Genomic DNA, 17511 nt, shown 5'->3' with positions numbered 1-17511 from the left:
GAAAGATGCTCTGCCCAATGATCTATTTGGAAAAGCCACTGATTTTTTGATGGATTATGATTTCTGTTCTAGCAATGTTTGCTTCTTGAATATCAGCAACTCATGTAGTTTCCATGGTTTTCACTGATTACCTTTATACTTTATGTTTATGATGGGTCTTTATGAAGTATGGCACCTTTTGATGGTGACTCTAGGCTATCATATCTCTTTCTTTTTAATGAGTTGTAAAGCAAAGTATTTATCCTTCTATATAGCTGTTAGTTTTTTTTTTTTAAGAGAGTGTAAAGTTTTTCAAAACCAGATAACTGTAGCAACTTTTTCTGCTCATGCCATCATCTCCCAAGGAAATCCATAGATGTCAGAACCTAGACTTTGTTTTGGGGAAATTAAACTAATGGAGTTTTGAAGAGCTTCTCCAGCAGAAGCCCAAAGCAGGAGCCCAACCACCACAAAGAGGCCTCTAGTTGCATTGGCTGGTTAAGGTATAACCTCCCACACAGAAGAACATGTCATATATTTCTCCTCAAATCAAACCTAATTCATTTACTTTATCTAGTGTTACACCCTCTCCTGTAGGTCAGAGTTTCCATTTGGTATCATTTCCCTAAACCCGAAGATTTTCTTTCATTTTGTTGTAGTTTAGGTTTACTGGTAATTGATTCATTCTCTTAGCTTTTGTATATCTGAAAATGTCTATTTTATATTTATTTCCTTTAAGATTTTATTTATTTTTACCAGAGAGAAGGGAGCGTGGGGAGCAGAGGGAGAGAGACAAACAGCTTCTGCACTGAGCATGGAGCTCAACATGGAGCTCTATCTCAGAACCCTGAGATCATGACTTGAACCAAAACCAAGAGTCAGACACTTAACCAACAGAACTGCCCAGGTGCCCCTCATGTTTATTTTTGAAAAATATTTTTCCTGAACATAGAATTCTTGGTTAAAAATTTAGTATTCTTCCCTTCATAATTTAAAGGTGTCTTTTACTTTCATTATTTTTGATGAGTCATAATTCTTATCATTTCCCCACTATAGGTAATATGACTATTTTCACTGAATAGTTTATTTTCAATAGTGTGAAAATAATGAGTCTAGCTATGATTCTCTTTGCCTTTACCTTTCTTGGGTTTTATTGAGCTTCTTGGGCTTGTGGGTTGAGGTATTTCATCAAATTTGGGGAAAATGGCCATTAGTTTTTCAAATACATTTCTTCCCCATTTTATCTCTTATTTCTTTCTGGAACTCCACTTGTATTTTATATAACTGGATGTTTTTGTACTGATTACAGATGCTCTTCTTAGTATTTTTTTCCATCTTCAATTATTTTTCTCTCTGTGCCTCTGTTTCGATTATTTCTGTTGATCTGCTTTAAGTTTAACAAACCTTTCTTCTGCTTGCTAACATACTCTCAAGTTAATTGAATACATTTGTTTAACAAGAGTTAATCACTATTGTGGTATAATTTACATACAATAAAATGCATCAATTTTAAGTTTCTAAATTTATGAGGTCTGTAAGATGTATACGTCTATTCAAATCAAGAGAGGACACTGTGTTCACTCCAAACAATTCCCTTGGTTCTTTATGAAGTTAATCCTTGACCAACACAACCATTTTCTTGATGTATTAAAGTTTTGAAATCAGTTAGTAAATGTCTTTCAACTTTTTGTTTTCTAGAATAGCTTTCCCCAGTCTCTGTCTTTTGCATTTCCAAAATTTAGAAAGCAAATTTTAGAATGAGCTCCTTAATTGCTATTAAAAAATCCTAATGAGATTTTCAATAGGATTGTGTTGCACTTGTATCTTTTTGGATAGGAGCTGACATTTTAATAATATTGGCTCTTGTTTTCTATGAACATGGTATATCAATATAGCTATTATTTAGGCCTTTTAAATTTTTTCTTAATATTTTGTAGGGTTTTGTGTTTTGTTTTTGTTTTTGTTTTTACAAATCTTGCACATATTTAATACATTTAACTCTGAATATTTCTGTTTTTGAATGCTGTTGAAAAGACTTTTACCTGTTTTTTTATGTTTATATTGTATGGGTATATATTTTATTTATACATTTTGATTATAAATGTAATACTATAATGCAATAATGCTATTATTGCTGTGGGAAACAACGGAAAAACCAAAAATTAAATTTCCTTGCTGCCTACAGCCCACTGACAAGTCCTTGAAACAGCTCCTCTGGGAGCTCAGCTGCCTCAATGTTGACACTTAGCTAAGAGCAAAACTGTCTTAGCCTGACTCCCTGGAACCTGTAAGTCTACTTTAACATACAAAAATTCCTTTTGAGACTTCCTTTATCTCTACTTCCCAAGATATATAGTAGCGATCATTCTCCAAGCATATGGCTCCCTGGTACACATTTGAAGGGTCTCATGATTGAGGGTTTACTGGATAGTAACAAATGATCTTTTTCTAACAAAAGCTTGCCCCCTCAAAGTCCTGGAAACCTTGCTTCCAAAATTCCTTAGAGATTCTTGCCATTCCTAACCTGCTCCCAGCTTGAAAGTATATAATCAGCTACTCCTCATGACCCAAGTGCAGCTATTTCTTCCCAGAGATAAAACCATCTTTTTGCACTGAAAACATCTCAAGAATTCTTTCTTGGCTCTCAGCTCTGAACTTCAATATTTTTACATCATTATATACTTTTGTGTATATGGTCTTTTTTGTATATTTTTTATTGGAGTTTTATTTGCCAACATATAACATCCAGTGCTCATTTCAACAAGTGCCCCCCTTTATGCCCATCACCCAGTCACACCATCCCCCCGCCCATCTCCCCTTCCACTACTCCTTGTTCATTTCCCAGAGTTAGGAGTCTCTCATGTTTTGTCACCCTCTGTTTTTTCCTACTCATTTTATGTGAACATTTGTTTTGATTTCTCTTTAGTATATACCAAGGAGTGAAATTGCTGGGTCAGATGGTAACTGTGCTTAACTTTTTAGGAACTACTAGATTGTTTTCCATGTTGCTGTACCATTTATGTCCCTATTAGCATAATATGAAGGTTTCTGGTTTTTTTCATGTCCTCATCAACATTTTGTCCTTATGTGGCCTTTTAATCATAGCCATCCTAGTGGATGTGAAGCGGTATTCCATTGTGTTTCATTCCTTGTTTCTCATTGATTTGGATTTCCTGGATGATAGTGATACTGAGCAATTCTCCATGTTTATTGGCCATTTATATATCTTCTTATGGGAAATGGTATTCCCTCATTCTCTTCTTATGAGAAATGGGTATTCAGATCCTTTATTCATTTTTATTATTTATCTATTCATTTATTTTTGGAGAGGGGGAGGGGCAGAGGGAAAGAGAGAAACTTAAACAGACTCCATGCCCAATATGGAGCCTGATGTGAGGCTCAATCTCACAACCCTAGGATCATGACCTGAGCCAAAATTAGGAGTCTGACACTTAACTGACTGAGTCACCCAGGTGCCCCCAGATCCTTTACCCATTTTTTTTAAAGATTGATTGATTGATTGATTTCAGAGAGAGTGAGTCAGCCAGGGTGGGGAGGGGCAAGAGAGAGGGAGAAGGTCTTAAGCAGACTCCATGCTAAGCCTGGAGTCTGATACAGGACTCAGTCTCATGATTCTGAGATCATGACCTGAGCCAAAACCAAGAGTTGGATGCTTTATTGACTGCACCACCCTTTACTCATTTTTAAAAATTGAACGGTCTTTTTATTATTGAGTTTTGGGAGTTATTTTTATGTTCTAGATATAAATCACTTGTCACATATATGATTAAAAAGTACTTTCTCTTTTGTGTGTTGCCTTTTCACTTTTTTTGGTGGTGTCTTTTGAGGCACAGCAATTTTTAATTTTGCTGATGTCTAATTTATTGGTTTTCTCTTTTGTTTCTTGTGCCCTTGGGTTTCATAAGTATGAGGCCATGGTCATGGCTTTTTCAAGGTCATGACATCTTATGCCTGTATTTTCTTCTAAATGTTTGATAGTTTTAGCTCTCTTAGGTCTTTGATTCATTTTGAGTTATGTTTGTATATAATATGAGATAGAGGTTCAAATTATTTGTTTCACATCTAGATAACCAGTTGTTTTAGCACCATTTGTTTTAGAAGCTATTCTTTCACCATTAAATTGTCTTGACACCTTTATCAAAAATCAATTGACAATAAATGTGAAGGGCTATTGCTTCTCAAATTGTAATTTCCAAGTATTCTTCTAGCATAAATAAATACAATTTAAAAAAATATATAATTTATGTCCTTTGACCTTGCAAAACTACTAATTGGTTCTAGTAAATTTTGTGTACATAGATTTCTTATAATTTTCTATATAGTTGACATCCTCTTATCTCCTGATAATGATGGTTTTATTTCTTCCTTTCCAGACCAGATGTTTATTTCTTTTCCCTGCCTTATTCCATTGGCTAGAATTTCCAGTGTAATATTGACTTAAAGCATTAAACACAAACAACCTTGTCATTTTCCCAAATTAAGGAAGTTTTATTCTATTTCTGATTAACTGAGAATTATCTTGAATTGTTGTTGAATTTTTCAGTTGTTAATTTTCTTCTCTGCATCTAGTTAGATTATTATATATTTTTCTCTTTTAGTATGTTAATAAAGTTATGATAATGTTAGTTGACTTCTGATATTAAACCAACCTTGAATTTCCTGAATTAAATCTCAATTTGTCATATTTTATTATTTTTAAATACATTGCTAGATTCATTTTCTTATTTTCTTTTTTCTAGATTTAATTTCTGAAATTGTTTCTATGATGTTTACATCTATGGTTGTGAGAGTTATGGATATGCAGTTAAAATGTCCTTTCTAATTCTGCTATTAGGGAAATCCTGGCCTCATAAAACTTGTTGGGAAGTGCTCCTTTCTTTTCTATTTTTAAATTTTTAAAATTATAATTTTTGTTTTGGAGAGAGAGAAGTGTGAGTGGGATGGTGAGAGGCAGAGGGAGAAGGAGAGAGAGAATCTTAAGCAGGCTCCATGCTCAGTGTGGAGCCTAACACAGGGCTTAGTCTCACAACCCTGAGATTAAGCCCTGTGCTGAAATCAAGAGTTGGATGCTTAACAAACTATGCCACCCAGACGCCCCCTGTCCTCTTTTCTATTTTTTGAAAGAACTGTGTAGAATTGATATGAATACGTAGTTGAATATTAGGTAGAATTCACAGTGAAGCAGTAAAGTTATCAAGTGCTATGGTATTATTTATAGAAAGAATTTAAACTATAGATTTACTTTCATGATTTAATTTAGCTTTTGTATTTATTCTTAAATGAGCTTAGATAGCTATAGGAGTTTGGTAGTTGTGTCTCTTAGAAATTTGTTCATTTTATGTGCACTAATTAGTTAGTGCACATAAAATTTTTAAAAAATTAAAAAAAAATTTATTTAATTAATTTATTTTTAAGCAGCTCTCCTTTCTGGTGACTCCAAAATTCAGGCCTCTTATGGAAAGTCTATAGGAAGGTCTTTTGTCCCAATTATAGATAAATACTTTTCTGAGTTTTGTGTGGTTTGACAGTAAAAGAGACAGAAATATTTGTGAGTCCTTTACCACTGGAAGTAATCAAACAGCAGAGGGCACTTGCAGGCACTTGTTGCATTCCAGAATGACAACCATCCTTTTGTGGGACAATGGAGCCTGGGAGGATGAGACAATCTTTGCAGACAGGGGAATGTATGCTATTGGGAGCAAAACAACAGTGCTGAGGAGAAGCATAGATCATGATGTTTAGGATGTTTATATTTATGAATAATTATGTGTTGTGTACCTCATATATGTTAGTTTTTATCCTCAGAAGAGGGCTATGAGGTAGACATCACCCAATTTTACAGATGAGGAAACTGAAGCTCTGAGAGTATGGTGTACTGCTAATTTTGTGTCCTCACCCCTTTCCCACGTAACATTCATCCTCCACTCTGCTTTGTCACCCCAGGAGGCTGATTGCTGTGAAGTGCCACTGGGAGCCACTGTCAGGGGATCAAAATGTGGAAAGAGAGAGAAGTCAGGGTATTTCTTTTTTGTTTCCTTGTGCTTCTGCACCATGTCTCTGATAGTGGCTGCTTCAGCTCATGCTGGATCCCAGTAACACTCTTTCCTCTGCTCATCCCTTCAGGCCTGTGATTACCAGGTCCTGGCTGCCTCTACTGTAAAGGTAACAATCACTTTGTTAGCTCCCTTAACTCTATCAGATTCTCTCAACTCTGGAACAACTAGTGCACTAAAGTCTGATCGCTTGTATGATGTGAGTGATAGATTCTTAACTGATATGATAAACAAAATGTCCAGAATTAGTTAACTAGACCTAATTTTGGTTGAGCAACTTTGTCCCTAATGGCTGATTTGGGTAAGCAAACAAGTCAAAAGACAGGGTAGAGAGTGTCTCATTCTCTCATTCAGCCAGTAGTGAGAAGAGGTGTTGGCTCTGGCAGCACTGAGATGTGTCCCGGATCTAGAAAGAAGAGGTAGCGGGGGCCTAGAGACCCTGGTTCTTGTTCTAGATTTGATGGCGAGTTGCAGAGCAACCTTGAACTGTTCCTTTTTTGGGGCCCTCAGCATTCAAATTTCAAGGGCAGCTTCTTGACTTCTTGGGGTTTCAAAGAGTACCTATAAGGAAATGATTTTGAAAAGTGCAAAACAGAACAAGTATATAAGATAGCTTTGTTTTCATTGTTATCAATATTGGAGTCTGCAGGCTGTGGGGTTAACTATTCTGTCCATTTCAGTTCTGAGCTTGAAATGGGATGAGAAAAATTAGCAGAGCTTTCCATCCTCTGCTCCTTCAGGTTGCTTACTCCTCTTCCATACTGGGCTTTGGGGATGGGAGGACTCAGCCTGATGTGGCCACACATGGTCCTCATTTAAGGCTTGTTCAGGTCCTGCTGGACAGAGAGCAGATTTCTAGCTTTTAAGAAGAGGACAAATTAAATCTGCAGCAGCAATGAGCTTACTTTGGCATTTTTCATGATTTTTGCAGCATTAAAAACTTTTGCCAATGTTTGTATTTTTAAAATTTTTTTATTTATTTATGATAGTCACACACACACAGAGAGAGAGAGAGGCAGAGACATAGGCAGAGGGAGAAGCAGGCTCCATGCACCGGGATCCTGACGTGGGATTTGATCCTGGGTCTCCAGGATCGCACCCTGGGCCAAAGGCAGGCGCTAAACCGCTGCACCACCCAGGGATCCCTCAATGTTTGTATTTAATAGCTTCTGTCTTGGTGAAATTATTGAGGTTCCCAACTGTGGTTTCAATGGTTCTTAGAGTAGTAGAATATTTGTAAATTGTTATGAGAAATTAATAGCAACCTAAGAAATAGAGGGAAAAAATAGTAGAACAGGAATCAATGACTACATATTTAAGTGAAATAAAAGAAGGAAAACGTAGATATGTTTGGATAACTAAATAGATATATATATAGATGTATAGATATGCATTTTTTTACTTTGACAACTTTGTTTATTTGATACAGCAGGGAAACCTGATAGAAACATAGTCTTGTTTTCTACTGTGATAATTATTTCACAAAGGAATAAGAGGAATCCCCGTCCCTGCTCTACACTCCAGTGTATTTCTGAAAACTAGTCCCAATACTTCTTGAAGAGCTTTTTGATTATGTATTTCAATGTCTGAGTACATGGCTCAAAATCAAATACATATAATTGGAGATCCAGTGCCCCCTAGGCTTCTAACTGAAACCAGAAATCTAGAATTTTATGTAAAATTTTCTTTTTTTAAAGGATGAAAACATTTATGTTAAAAGCACACACTCCGCAGACCTAGCCAAAACTACTAGGGTGAACCTAAGAAATTACCTTTTGTGAGGCCATTGATTTGCATGAGACCTTCCTTTTCAGGCTCTACATCAAGGGAACCCTACCTAGTACAGAAGTCAAGCTCAGCTATGATCTCAGGGGAAGCCTAATCCTGGACCCATCCTGTGGGGAGTTCTGAAGCATAAATGACACCTCAGAGCTTGTCCCGCCTTGAGGCAAAGGACCCTCACACCAGCCATTGGCCACAAATCCTGGGGGTGAGAGCTGGAGAATAAACCTTCCAGGCACCCTTGGCTGGCTGAGTGGTCAAGGTGGCCCCAGAGGCCCCCAGAAAAGTGCCTCAAGACCATTGCAGGCGGGAGCTTTTAGTACCAAAGTCTGCAACATAAGGTATGGGCACACTAAGCCAATAAAACAAGATTCATGGGGATTGAGTAGGTTACCAACACTGTTTACCTCAAAGGGCAAAGAAATAAGGCTGCAGAAAGTGTGTGGAACCAGAATTCTAAATTGGTGCCACATTAACTATCGGCAGTCATAAGGATATTCTAATGAGCTGACAACAGGTTGCTGTTTATCAATTTGTTGCTACTTATATAACAAGAAGTACAGAATACAGTACTTACAAATCCTTGTAATGAAATATTTTCTCTTTATTGAAGCAGTGTTTGGACCTAAATCATAAATTCAAATTAGTTTCTTTTTCTAAAGTTATAATGACTTGATATTTTATTTGATTTGGCCCCAAAGTATTACCTGAAAAGCAATTTTATTGTTTTATAGTTTAAATCATCTGTGTGAAATAAAATTCATTAACCTTATTTACATGTGTGTAAAAATTATGACACTGTAACCAGCTAACATTTCTAAGTAGCATTTCTAAATGCTTTTTATAGCATAACATTTGTACTGTAGCTTTGTTACCAGCATCTCTGAACCCACTTAGCACCAGAAATTTCCAACTTTGCCTAAAACTTGAGTAAGTGAGTTGTCTGGTCAGACAATGCCTCATGTGAAAACCATGTCTTCTCCTCCAGGGACTGAGGGAACAGTGGCTCACTGAGGCCTACTTTTGCATAGTCTTCTTAGGATGGTGGCGGAGAGCTGACCCCCAGAGGGTCTGGTCTGGAGATCATAAGCTGGGAAATGTCATCAAACTTTGGGATCTTTCTTTCAGAGCTCCTCTCTGAAAAGGCACAAGCTTGACATTCTTTGGACATTCTTTGTGCCTTGGTAAACACAGTGTCAGAGAGCCTTTCAAGAAAGCCTTATAAGCCTCAAGGAATGAACATGCAGTTCTTGGAGTGGTTAAGACATGCTAGCCATGAAGCTCAGTGCAGTGCATCAATTTCAGGCTTGGGCTTGAGACCAGGCTTTGCCACTTGCTACCTATGTGATACCCAGTTCAAATCCCCTATCACATGGACTCTTCATAGGTCCTCTGCTCCCACACTGCCCCTGCCTGTAATATTTCCTTCATTTTATAGCCAGGATGATTAATTTGAAGCATGAGGATGATTGTGTCATCTAATTAATAAGCTTCCCATTGGTTTTCTATTGCTGCCTCATAGGCAAAGACATTATGTTTAACAAAAGGCCCACCTCCACTGCTTGTGTCCTCTAGCTTCACTGCCCTTCACTGCCCTTTGTATTTACCATTCTTCATCTGGGGAAGGTGAAGATGTTGTATGTGCTGTTCCTCTGATGAAACAGTGTTCTTCCCTCCCTTGTTGGCCAAGTCATCTCTTACTCATCATTCTGGTTTCAAATCAAGGTCACTTCAACTTTCTTGACTGGGTCAAATCCCCTGCTGCAGCCCCCCACGAGCTCCTTTAGAGAAGCTTGCTGACATTCTACTTTCATGACCAGCACCACAATCACAATTTTCCATTTGCTATTGTATTATATCATCTTTTCCTTAACTGAAGTCTCTGTGAGGGCAAGGGCTACCATAGCTCAGTGTCTGCACCTTTTGTTAATATATTGAATTAATGATGAACAAGAATGACTTCAAGGTTTCCTTACTCTAAGATAGGAGAATTCATTCCTCCAATATCTCTGTAAGGTCAATAGTAAATGAAGAAATATATGTAAAATCTCCATTCAACCCTACACCCCAGGTATCCCTTGGGGATACTTTGGGCTCTGGGTGGGAGCCAGCAGTGGTGGGGCAGGGCAGGAGTCCAGCAAGGCATCTGGGCATACATGTCTGAGAGTAGGAAAACCACACCATTGCACCTTGCCTTTGACTTCCTAACATTCAGGTCAGTGAATCACACTGAGAGTAAATTGTGAAGAGAATTAAAGCAGTTCATTGCTCTAGGAAGCTGTGTCTTGAATTTAAGTTCCTCTTGAGGTTAAAACTGTCCATTTGAGATAAGAAAGCTAGATGAAACTCTCCCACCCAACAGGTACTGCCCCTCAAGACCCAGCTTTCTCCAGGTGTCTGGATAGAACTGAGCCTCCTGCCTTTCTGTGAACTGGCTCATTTATTCGAGAACATTACTGATGAAGATTTTTTACTATTTCTTTGGCTTTGACTGATCTTGCATTTGGGTGTTCAGACCACAGTGACAGTGGATCTTTGCAAAAGTGCCTCCAGTTTCCTGCTTATCAACAAGAGGGATACTTGGCTAGTACCTCCAGGAAGTTCATGATCATTTTGGGGGTTAGTTTCTGAAGGACACATAGAGGACTCTGAGGACTGTTACCCAGCCTCAGCTCTTTACAGAGCTGGGCAGGTTAATCTTTCTTTCAAAGAGGAAGCAGTATGCCAAGTGGTCCTGGCTCCACAAAGGATGAAGACTCCAGCCTTGTTCCTGCAGATGACCAGCTTGATGACTTTGGCCTATGACCTACTTTCTTCCAGCTGTGGTTGAACATGCTCACGTTGGGTTATGTCAATTCTCATTCTCCAGAATCTTCTGACCCTGGCTATTTCCACAGTAGTTCTAGAAGCTCTGGGCCTTTGGAAGTTCCCCGAACCCACTACTAGATTGCACAGGTGGGGGCAGAAGGCTTTTCATTCACAGCCTTGAATCATGGTGAGTGTATTTGTGCTATGACACAAGCTCTGTGTTCTTTTCTGTCAGTGGACCCAAGGCAGCTTTCTTTTCCATATACTCCTTTCCCTGGTCACTGCTGGGGCTGGGGAGGAGAGGGGATGAGCCCAGCACTGTTCCACACAGTGCCTAGTACATGTAGATTCATGCCGGCTCATTGAGAATAATATTCAACAGCAATCCTTCCAGATCTCTTTGTGCCATTAACTCTGTGCTAATGCCTGGAGGCTCTGGTCCTTTGTTGTTTGGTTTGCTTTTGTGTGACTGAGCAGAAATTATGACTCTGTGATCTCACTGGCATTTCCAGGTTTTTATTAGTCCTGAAAACATGCCTGCCTTGCAATTCAATGCACTGGGAGTCTGAGTTTTTCCAAGTCTCATGGCTCTCAGGTTAGAGTGGGATTGCAAAAACAATAGTTAGACTTTACTGGCCCTGTGAAGGACCTTACCTCTGAAAACTTTCCTCTCCAAGTGGTTTGGAAAATACCTGCGATATGCCTCATAGCAATCTGAGAATTGTCATTCATGCTGGTAGAGTTGAATAGTGTTCTCCCAAACTCATGTTTATCTAAATCTCAGAATGTGACCTTACTTGTAAATAGTCTTTGCACATGTAATTAAGATGATATCGTACTGAATTAGAGTGGGCCTTAAATCCAATGACTCATGTTCTTATAAGAAGAGACACACGTGGAAAAGAAGATGTGAAGATGGGTCAGAGATTCCAGTGGTGCTCCACAAGCAAGGCCCACCAGAAGCTGAAGAAGCAGAGATTAGATCCTTTCCCACAGACCTTGAAGGTGCATGGCCCTGCTGACACCTATGAATTTTGGACTTCTGGCCTCCAGAACTGTGAGAGAATAAATTTGTGTTGTTATAAGCCACTCAGTTTGTAGTTAATTTGTCACACAGCTCTAGTAAACTAGTTCAATATTCTTATACACCAGGCTTGCATCCCTATGCTCCTTCCACAGATCTATTTGAGAGTGAGGGCTCCCAATGCCACTGCTGCTGCCATCCTAGGTAGCAGCCCTACCCTCTGCTCACTTAGAAAGCATTTGGTTCCAAGTAAAGTTTCTTGGGATATCAGTGGCTTAAAGATTAAGAATGTACTTTTCTATAATTACAGTAAGTACAAAGGCAGGACATTTGAGTGGATTTTCAGTAGCTCAGAGGCCTCTCATGGCTCTCTTATTCTTCCCCACCATGGTTGCAAAATGGCTGCCAAGATCTAGGTATAATGTTCTTACCCAGAGCACCTACAAACAGGAAAGAATAAGGGACTCCCCAGTCATCTCTCTTATTTGGAGAAGAAAATATTATCCAAAGACTCCAGAAATTTCCACGTCTCTTGACCAGAACTTAGTTACATGCTCCTGCTCTTGTTGCAAGGGAGACCTGTAAAAAGAACTTCTGTGGTTGATAGTCTGTCTCACAGAAGGTGAGATGTTTAAACAAAACAACATGGAGAGATGCTTATTGGCTAGGATACAGGTTTTGCTTCCCTGGAGCAGGTTGGGCTGTGCTTTTTGTGGACTCACTTATGCTAGACCTGCTATACACCAAGAAGAACCTGGGAGAAGATTCTTGCTCACACTCTGCGGTCATGAGTCTTCTGCAATAGTCTGAATAAAGATCCCCAAAGATACCCAGATCCTAATCCCCAGAACCTGTGACTATGTTGCCTTACATGGCAAAAGGGACTTTGCAGATGTGGCTAAATTAAGAGTCTATTATCCTGTTGGGTCCAGTGTAACCACAGGGTCCTTATAAGTTGAAGACAGAGGAGCAGAGTCAGAAGAGATATGACTATGGGAGCAAAGGTTTGAGTGATGTGACCATAAGCCTCCAGAAGCTGGAAATACAGGCAGCTCTTAGAATCTGGGAAAGGCAAGAAATGGATTTTCCCTTAGAGCCTCCAAAAGGAACAAATCTCTGTCAACATGTTGATTTTAGCCCAGTAAGATCCATTTTGGACTTCTAACCTCTAAAATGGTAAAATAATAAACCTATGTTGTTTTAATACACTGTGGTTGTTTGTTCTAGCATCAATAGGAAACTAATGGAGCCCTGGAATTGTGCTGCCTGGGTTACTGGGCCTCACAGAGCTCCTGGAAAATGGCCCCTTCATCATCTTTCAGAATCCCTCTCTCCCTGGAGTCATCCATGTGTCCATAGACCTGGACTAGGAAACAAGTGCATGTCATTTTCCCCATCTTTCCCCTTCACCTCATATTCCCCATTCCTTTATCCTCTCCATCCCTCCATTACCCATACTTCCCATGTGCCCCTTTCTCCCAATACCCGTATCCTTCCCATCCTCCCCATCTGCCCTTCCCTCATCTGCCTCCTCCTGTATTCCTTCACTCTCCCTACATTCCATCCTCCCCATCCTTACCATCCACTCTATCTTCACCATCCTCCTCATTTTCCCTTCCCCTATTCCCCATCCTCTCCATCCTCATCATCTTCCCCATCGCCCCATCTACTCCATCCTCACCATTTCCCCATCCTCCCCCTCCCTTTCCCCAGATTCTCATTCAGACATCCTCTGCCTTGCTGAGGCATTGTGGGGGTTATGCTAGTCTGCACAGGGGTCAGGCCTACCTCTCTGCTGAGGCTCACTTGGGGACTTTGTTTTATAATACTCCTCACTTATGAGAGTTTGGCCCCCTTTTCTCTAATGTTCACAGTAAAGGCTCCTCATCGATATGACTTCCCACTCACAGAAGAGAGGTGCCTATGACTAGAAAGTGCCAAGCCCCAGTGGCTGAGCAGTGAGAGATGGAACAGCCAGGCCTGCAGGCCTTACCTCTTCTATAAGGAGTGGTGGCAAGAAGGAGTAAAGTTGTTCTCCAGCTAGGCTGGGGCCTGAACACAACAAACCAGTAGAGGAATGCTGGTGAGGGCAGCAGGACAGATGGCTTTCCCTGCCTCTCCCATCCCTGCACTTGCCCCCATCCCTGGTGAATAAGAGTTGTAATTCAGAGCTGTGGTGCTGAGTATGAAAATAACAGTAAAGTCCCTGGGTATGGTTCTGAGCATAAGATGAGATCACCAGCTTGGGAGTAATATGAAGATGGTTTCTTCAGGCCTTGCCAGCCCAAGGAAGTGGGCTTTCCTGGTGAGAAGAAGCTGATGCCCACTCTGCTTCAGCTAAGGGTGAATCTCCTGGAGTCCTCAGCTCCACAGCTCCTTGTCTGAGAAGTGGCCAGGTCAGCAGCTGTCCATTTCCCAAATTCTAGGCCACAGGGCTCTCTTCTTTCAACTTGAGGTTTATTGTCCTCTCTGCAGAAGGGATTCCTCTGCTTACTTACTGCCTGCTTCTGGCTCAAAGGGAAAGCAACACTGGGTCTTTTCTAAAGCATAAGTGTTCTGCTATCCCAGTCCCAACAGATTCAGCCCTCAAGGGCCCATGCAGACTGGACCAGAGGTAGTGACTGACCCAGCTCACAGGCCTGTGAGGCTAGTACTCACCATCCTGGAGATCACAAACCCAGTAGAACCAGTGGGTGAGGAAAGGTTTTGAGAGGATGAACTATACTCAGGACTAACAACTGGACATGTGTCCAATACAAAGTTTGTCTACTAAGCACTGCCCAGAAAGAAGGTGAAATGTCCAGAGAACAAATGAATCTTACCTAGATTGACTAGAAGATTGGGGGAATTTATCTATCTTACTCACGTGTATTAAAAGTAAAGCAGAATGTTTTTAACAATTAAAAAGCACCTATGCAAGGCAATGCTTACTTTCAGAATATCATCATGCCTTCCTAGTGAGCTCTGCTCCCTATTCCTTCATCAAAATTCACTTCTATAGAACATAATTTATCTAAGATGTTTTATTTATTTATTTATTTATTTATTTATTTATTTATTTATTGTTATTTTTTTAAATTTTTATTTATTTATGAGTGTCACACAGAGAGAGAAAGAGAGGCAGAGACATAGGCAGAGGGAGAAGCAGGCTCCATGTACCGGGAGCCCGATGTGGGATTCGATCCCGGGTCTCCAGGGTCGCGCCCTGGGCCAAAGGCAGGCGCTAAACCGCTGCGCCACCCAGGGATCCCTATCTAAGATGTTTTAGCCCAAGTCTGGAGTGTGGTCACTGTAACAGAGCAGTCCTGGACACACTGTTGGAGCCCTAGAGAATATTCATAGAATCCTAGGAGCTAGGGCTTAGGGGAGGTGGACTGATCCTGCCATGTGCAAATCAGCAATGAAGGGTTGGAAAGCAACTGTAGGATTGCCCAAACTGTCCCTCTAGGGAAGTTATCTTGAGGAAAACAGCCTTGCACAAGGTTACATGCCTTCCCAGAGCAGCCCATATCCCCCAGCCTTCATCCTACCAGGAGCATCTCTGCAGGACCACAGCTGCAGAGTTCCCTGCAAGGCTGACTGAGGCCTCTGTCAGCCCTGCAGCCTAGCCCAGTGTTTCCCTCTCCCTAATCCTGCTCCTTTCTCCCCTCTTCCAGTAGATGTTGATTCCTACAGTTTATCCTAATAACATCCTGCCTGTTCTTCTCCATGTCAGAGTCTGCTTTGAGGAATCTAAACTGTGATGGGATTCCCCTGGGTTTACAGTCAGTCTTAGTACCATGAAGTCAAACAGATGTTCAGATCATCCCATTATCACTGCAGACACCTCTGAGCTTAGGGACAGGGACAGGGGCTGCTGCTGTACAGCAGGCCTTGTCCCTAGGGCTTCCTTTTTTTCTGGCCTCTTCCAGGAAGCTCTCAGAAGGATTGATCTGCCAAGGGTCTGCCAGAATGGCTGGCTGCCAAGGTCCTGCGGGCAGGGACACAGCTTTGTTCTGTGATGTTCAATGCTATGAATGTCCCAGGAAAATGGTAGTGGAAGAGAGGTCAGTCTGTTTTGTATAAAGCCCTAGTGAGCAAAGCTTTGATCTTTTCCATGGGATGACTCTTCCTGATATATCGAGCTCCACATTGAGAGCCCTGGGAGGGGGACTCTCCTGAAGGACCGCAAGAGTGAGGCTTGTTCTGGTGGGAGAACCCTGACCTCTCTACTGTTGATCACAGAGAATTAAATTTCCTCCTGCCTGCCCATTGCTTCTCCTACTTTCCCCCAAAAAGAAAAGAAAAATAAATGATAAAGGCCCAGGAAGAATTCTCCATTCATGCTGCATGATTTGCAAAATAATGACAACAGCTGCCAAGGATCTTTGATATTTTTATGTGACACCAATAAACCATTTTGCACTCCCCTCTGTCACCCCTCCAAGCTTACAGCTACTCATCTTTTTGCACAGAGAAGCAACTTTCCGGAACTTCATTCCTTTATTATAAGCAGAAGCATTAAAACAGCTCCCAGCTGGTCTTGCTATTTATTTATTGATTGATTGATTTTATTTATTCATTCATGAGAGAGAGAGAGGCAGAGAGGCAGGCAGAGGGAGAAGCAGACTCCATGCAGGGAGCCCAACATGGGACTTGATCCTGGGTCTCCAGGATCCCACCCTGGGCTGAAGGCGGCCCCAAACCGCTGAGCCACCAGGGCTGCCCTGGTCTTGCTCTTTAAACGACAGTCTTCAGTCCCCTACTTCCTCTAGTAGCATCCCCTCCCTCTGTTCTGTGTCTAGTAGAGCCATCAAGGGACATTGCACTGGGAATGAATGTTACCTGACTGTAGTTTTCTAAGGATTTTTATTTTACCAATTCCCTAAACATAAAAGTTCTGAATCCTTATGAGACTGAAAATATATACACCTAGCTCTAGGACCTGCAGCCCTTATTCAGATTGGAAACCTGATTCATCAAAGGCTGGGGTTTTGGTGAAAACTAGCACCCTCCAATCTGCTGCTGGCCTTGAAAGTACAGCTGCCATTCTCCTTCTGATAGGGGCCTTTGTCTTGGGAGTGTGTATTGGTCAATAGGACATATATATCAATAGGATACAGAGACATCCTATATATACAAATTACTATAAGGAATTCACTTCTGTGATTATAGAGGTTGAGAAGTCCAAGATCAGCTGGAGACCCAGGAAAGACAATGGTTTAGTTCCAATCTGATTTTGAAGGCCTAAATACCAGAACAGGTGGTATAAATTCCAGTCAGAGTCCAAGACTGAAAGCAGAAGACTGATATTCCCTCTTGAAGATAGTCATGTAGAAAATCAGAATTCTTTCTTACTCAACCCTTTGTTGTACACAGCCCTTCAGTGGATTGGATGAAGTCTACCCCCGGTGGAGTCAGCAATCTGCTTTATTCAGTCTACCAATACAAATGCTAGTCTCATCCAGAAACACCCTCATAGATGTACCCAGAATAATGCTTAACCAAATATCTGGGCACCCTGTGGACCAGTCAAGCTGACACATAAAATTAACCATTACAGGAAGGAAGAGCTGATCATAGATGGACAATGCAAAGAAACCCCCACATTTGTAAGTCCGTTGGCTTGGTTGGGACTAGAGAAGCAAAGAGCTCTTCTTCATGTGAGGAAGGGGCAAGCTTTGGGGCTATAGGTGAACAAGTGACACTGTGTTGGGCACCTCTTGATGCTTTCAGACTTTGGAGAACCGAAGAGGCATCTGTGTGTCTCACCTCCCCAGGCTTCAGATCCTGCAGTCCCCAACCACCAGCTTCTCTGGTCAAGTGCCCCTTGCCAGCTCCTGGCTCTGGCCTGTGACCCACAGT

Source organism: Vulpes lagopus, chromosome 6 (assembly GCF_018345385.1).
Source record: "Vulpes lagopus strain Blue_001 chromosome 6, ASM1834538v1, whole genome shotgun sequence".
NCBI classification, from domain to species: Eukaryota; Metazoa; Chordata; class Mammalia; order Carnivora; family Canidae; genus Vulpes; species Vulpes lagopus.
Note: the sequence above shows the minus strand (reverse complement) of the source record.